Raw genomic sequence first — 6047 nt, 5'->3', positions numbered from 1 at the left:
TCTGCGTTCGACGGAAAGCCCCATAGGAATAGATTGGTAAAATCGAGCGCCGAATCGCGTCTCAGGGAGTCTGCGGACGATCCGGGACTGATAATCGGGGATGCTTCCGCAAGCAGGAAGATCGCGCCAAGAAAAGATACGCGCTCTAGTTGTCTTTTTTTTTTGTTCGTGCTGGCTGTGGAAAGTGCGCGCACACCTGCTGAATTTACAAATGAGCCAGGTACAAGTCCGCCCCGTGTTTCATCCTTTCATCTTCAGCCATCTTGGCTTCCCTTTTCGCTTTTTGTTCTGATAAACAGTTTTGACATCACTGCCACGGATCCTGTCTCTGAACTAGATACTTTCCCGTTCTTGGGTTTTTTGGCTAGTTTTACCATAACTTTGAGCACGATACAATTTCTCTCATGCGGGAAGTCCGTAATACCATGTTGGTGTTGACAGAAAGTCTAATGCTGTAAAGTAGCGCCAAGTACTCTCGGCCCCTTTGCTTTGCGCCCGCGCATGTATGTATGTATGTATGTATGTATGTATGTATGTATGTATGTATGTATGTATGTATGTATGTATGTATGTATGTATGTATGTATGTATGCATGTATGTATGTATGTGTGTGTATGTGAGTATGTATGTATGTACGTACGTATGTATGTATGTATGTACGTACGTATGTATGCATGCATGTATGTATGTATGCATGCATGTATGTATGTATGTATGTATGTATGTATGTATGTATGTATGTATGTATGTATGTATGTATGTATGTATGTAGAGAGTGATGAGGCTTTGAAGGGGACTCGTCTTTTTGAAGGCATCAGGGTTCATCTCTGGCACACTGTTTATATAGATGGAGACTGAGCTGGTGAGAGAGGGGGGAGGGTGCCTGGAGCTAAGCTGGCGGAAGGAAAGCGGAATGGGTCAGCAGTCGGCTGAAAGGAGCGAAGTAGGGAAAGAGAAACGAAGGTGGGATTATTGCGACGGGACCCCGCAGGGGAGAAGGAGTGAAGTCTACGAAAGGGCCAGGGGGGTGGGGGAGGGAAGAAGGGAGGAAGGGTTTAAGCCGTACAGTAGTGGCGCCTGGGGTCCCCAAAAGAGGCTTCCAGGAAGTTGGGGGCCAAGGGGGGGCGTCTTGCGCGCCATTGCGAGGATACTGAACTGCGTGTAAGAGAGAAAACTCGTAAACAACACAGAAGAAGAATTTCGGGTGGGGAGGCCGGTGTCCCTGGAAGAATAGGAGGGGTATCCACAGGTTCGGAATGATAAAATGTTCTTTTTTTTTCTTTGAAAGTAGACAATGAGGCGAAATGCCGAAAGCCGAAGGAGGCGAGTGTGCGAGTATGTCGGAACGCGTTAGGAGACAGGCAGGAAGATAAAATGGAGTTGTATCAAGGGGGTGGGCAGGGGGGGTTGTTAAGATGCGAGATGCCCAGATTTCCTAAGAGCCTCATTACTCTGTCCGGTTGAGATACCGTAAGGTTTCTAAGCTGCCTTTAGAAGCATTGATTCCACCAGGTTCAAGGAAATTGAATTTATGGATTAAGTACGATTCTCTGTATTTTATGTCCCTTGGAGACTTAAAGTTTGACTGCAAAATATAGAGCTCGAGATCATCGAAATTGTGGTTCGGCTGGCTAAAGGATTGCGTGGCTGCTATGGAGGCCCTGTTATGAGTGTTGGCACGATGTCCATTCAGGCGTAAGTTCATAGGCTGACTCGTCTCTACGATGTACTGCTTGTGACAGAATGAACATTCTAGCATATACACAATGTTGGAAGAATTGCACGTGAAACGAATTAATCTTGCGAACGTACTGGCTGGCAGTGCTGTCAACAATGCAGTCCGTCTGCAGATATGCTTGCAAGTCTTGCATAGGACAGAGGCAGGGGCTTATGACTGGTTGCTGGAAAGCACCGATTTCGGCATGCCCTAAAATATCTTTTAGGTTTTTATTTCTTCTGTAGGTGACTCCTTGGGCTTCCGAGAACATCTTTTTAAGTCGGTCGTTACTGGATGAAACGGGGTAGTATTTCCGCAGGATGTTGTTTATGTTATGGAGCGCGTTGGGGAATTTGGTTATTAGGGCTGGTGGCCGGGTGATTTCGTTTCGACGCTGTTGCTTGAGCACTTCGTCCCTTCCTAGTTTAGATGCTCTTTCGCAAGCTATATCCAGCGAGCTGACCGGGGGATTCCTGCTTGCTAGAGTGGATTTAGTTCATTCGTTATCACTGCATATTCTTCTTAGCCTGGTAGCCTGCCCTACAAAGATACCTTGTTTGAGGTGTCGTGGGTGATGGTTGGTGCAGTCTAGGTGCTGCTGCCTGTCCGTCGATTTCCTATAGAGCGTGGTTTTCAATTTACTATTGTCTAGAACGACAGTAGGGTCTAGGAAGTTCACTTGTCTATCCGAGTACTGGCATGAGAGTTTAATGGCCGGGTGGGAAGAATTAAGATGCGAAATGAAACTTTCTAGGGCTGTGCGTCCATGCTCCCAAAGTATGAAGTTGTCACCTATGTATCGAAGGTAAACCTTGGGTTTGGGGGGGAAAGAGAAAAAGTTTAAGAGGGAGGGAAGCTTCAAGTTGTCCCATAAAATGTTGGCGTAGGTAGGCACGAAAGGAGGGCCCATGCTGGCTCCAAAAAATTGGAAGTAGTAGGATGAGTCAGACTCGCAGTAATTGAGAGTTTGAACCAATTTTAGTAAAGTAATGTAGACTTCTAACGCATGTTGGGGCCGGTTTTCTGCTAAGGCCTTTGATGTAGCTTCTATTGCTTCGGTGATAGGAATGCTTGTAGGGATAGGAATGTTTATATAGAGGGCGGAGACGTCGAGAGTGACCAGAAGGGCGTCACTGTATTTGCCCGCGATTGTTTATTTCTTGTATTTTGCGGATGAAGTGTGGGGTGTTCTGAACAAATGAAGGAAATAAGTCGGAATTTCTGCCAAATGGGGATTCAGAAACACAGGCAATGCTTCCGTAGGGGTGTTGTTGTTAGAAACTATAGGTCTGCCCGAAATTTTGACTGAAAACAACACTTCTGTGGGGACTTTGTGAATTTTAGGAAGAAGGTAGAAACGTCCTGCTTGCTTGTTGGTCGGTCTCGTGAAGGTTAGTTCGGTTGTCATGATTAATTCTCTGGCCAGTAGATCTGTGACAGTGTGCAAGATCCGTTGATTGTATTCGTCGTTGGGATCATGATCTGAAGGCTGGTAGTGACAATGGTTGTTAAGCTGCCTACAGGCCTCATCTTTATATTTTTCCATTGGTAGGATGATAATGCTACCCTTTTTGTCTGCAGGTTGAATGATTATTTCCGTTCTAGCTGCCAGGTTATTTAGAGTGACTTCCTCTTAGTGGGTGAAGTTTTTGCGTTTATTTGATTTCCTTGTAGCGGTTAATATTTTTTCATACAGATTTTATATCACAAATCGAGTTCTGGCGATTCCTCGGAACCTGGCGTCCAAGTGCTTGGTGCGCGGAATGCGTACTCGTTAATGTCGGTATTGTCTTGTTTTTCAGAAAAAAAAAACATTCCTTTAGTCTCATTCTGCGAGAAAATTCGGTGAGGTCCTTGTGTAACTCGTATTCATTCACGCGGTTGTTGGTAGGGCAGGAGGTAAGTCCTTGTTCTGGGATGATTTTTTCGGTTGTCGATAATGTTTTGGAAATATCTATAACGTTGCTGTTACACGTGACAGGGGAGCCGGATATTACATTCTGTTCGGGAATAGGTGTCATGTTGCTGTTACTCGTACTGAGGGAGCTAGATTCTACATTTTGATTAGTAGCCGGAGGGAAAGATTCCACCGTAGCAGATTCTGATATGTCTGCTGGGTACGTCAGATGATTTAATGCCTCGTCTTTAGGCTTAGCGAGAACAGGAGTTTCAATGGTGCAGGCTGTGTCAGGCAAAAGTAGCTGGTCACGTTAAAATTTATCTCTTTGTTTCTTGCGCAGCTCATGTTCCTTGCGGCTTATAAAGGCATCCAGATCAGTTTTCTCCAGGTCAGTGAGTGGGATGATTTCAATCTGCTCATTTAAAACGCTCAGTTGTTTGTCGCAGTGTTCTCTGAGAATTTCTGAGAGGGAAAGCAAAGCACACACTTCAAAGTTTCCTGTCGTTTAGCTTCTAGTTCAGGGGGGAGAACTCCAAGAGGACAAATAGCTTTAAGGTGGAGGCCTGTGGAGATTTTTCTGGTTTGGAGGTAAGAGGAATAGGTGATGAGGTGGAATCTGTAGTGCGTTTGTTTGCCGGCGAATTTTCGAACTCTAAGGAAAGCACGTGATTTGAGGGGCAGGGCATCGGGTCTACTCGGTGTAGGTCATTGGCGTTTGTGGCGGGCGGTCCTCCGGGATGGCACTTTTTTATTTGGAGTCTGTTGTTTAGGGGGGCTGTCAGGGGCGAAGTCCACGTCGATTTCTGTTTGGGTGCTTGTTCGCGTTCTAGTGCGTGTTGGTGTCTGCGTGAACACTGAGCATGATATTCTTGGTGGTCGGGATGTTCTCCTACGTGCTCTTTAGCTGGTGTTGTGGCTGCGTCCACCGTTTGTGTGCTCGCGTCGCATGTGGTGTTCTTGGGGGTACGGGATGGTTCGCTACTGTTGGGAATGTCAGGTTCGGTCTGCTGCTCGGTGCTGGCCACTGACGCCGGGGCGTTGATGCATGCAGTGGGGACCGTCACCTCAAATGACCTGCTCAGCTTGTACTTGATGTTTTCGGCAAATAACCGACACCTCGGAAGTTAGGGTGTAAACCGTCTTTGGCCAGATGGCCCTGGGGGTCGCGGTAGATGTCTGTGTGGTGGATGGTGAGTTCTAGGTACCATGCCCCGTTTGACTCGACGTGCCCCTTCTGCCTTGCTCCTGTTGAGCAGGGTACAGCAGATCATTTGGTGTGGAGCTGCCCTGTCCTGCAAAGACTACGCCTCGTGCACCTGGCCTCCTACGGCCCGCGCCGCGGCCGTCCCCCGGACTATGCCTCGTGGACACAGGGCCCACGTCACGGCCCACTTCTCCTGTTTCTTCGGGAATGTGGAGTCTATATGTATATAAAGTTTTTAGTATGCTGATTAGACCCGCCGCGGTGGCTCAGTGGCTAAGGCGTTGCGCTGCTGAGCACGAGGTCGCGGGCTCGATTCCCGGCCGCGGCGGCCGCTTTTCTGATGGAGGCGAAAAGTAAAAACGCCCGTGTGTTCGAGATTTCGGCGCACGTTAAAGATCCCCAGGTGGTCAAAATTAATCCGGAGCCCTCCACTACGGCGCGCCTCATCGCCTGCGTTGCGTCGGCGCGTTAAACCCTACAATAAATCAATTAGCATGCTGATTAGCAAACTTCCGCAATAAAAAAAATCAGTTTTTGCCTCTACATAGAGACCGAAGCATGTGTAGCTGAAGCATGTTGCTAAGAGCGCACCGCAGTACCCGAAAGCGTTCCTTGTATTCGCATGCTTGGTTTCTGTGAGACACCATTGACGACACAGATAGTGGCCAGGAAATCCGTCCAAGGCGGGTCACGGATCGGGGATCAAGTTCCAAAAAGCTGAAGGATAGTGACCAGTCGAAATTTACTGCGGAATAGAAGCTATATATGGCGTCAAATGAGTGTCGAAAACAGCGACGGCTGAATGGTACGAACGTTTTCGGAAGACGCGAGGAAACGACCTTCCACTGTTTTTGCGACAGACGAAGCCTTCGCTAACACGGTCACAACAATACCTAAAGATCGACGTCGGAGCTTGCGCCCACTAGCGCAGTAGTCGTTTGTGTCCTTTGGAGTGCTCAAACGATTGTCAAGAGCTGAAGCATCCGAAGGTGTGCTCCCAATGGATCTGCAGATGTTGACAGAACACCACCAGGACGAACACATCGGCTGGAGTCACCTGCGTTCTTTTAATCGGAGCTATGGAGCTATGCAAATCAAGTAAACGCCTGGTAGCGTACCCCTGGCCTTCAATCAAGCGCCTCGTGCACGGTTTCATGGCACCGACGGAAGCGCCACCCACCACGCTTCGGCCACGGACCAAACCAAGTGGCGGCGCCGTCGACTT

Source organism: Haemaphysalis longicornis, unplaced genomic scaffold, assembly GCF_048455015.1.
Source record: "Haemaphysalis longicornis isolate Haplotype H1 unplaced genomic scaffold, Haemaphysalis longicornis Haplotype H1 scaffold_1, whole genome shotgun sequence".
NCBI lineage: Eukaryota > Metazoa > Arthropoda > Arachnida > Ixodida > Ixodidae > Haemaphysalis > Haemaphysalis longicornis.
This window is presented reverse-complemented; position numbering follows the sequence as displayed.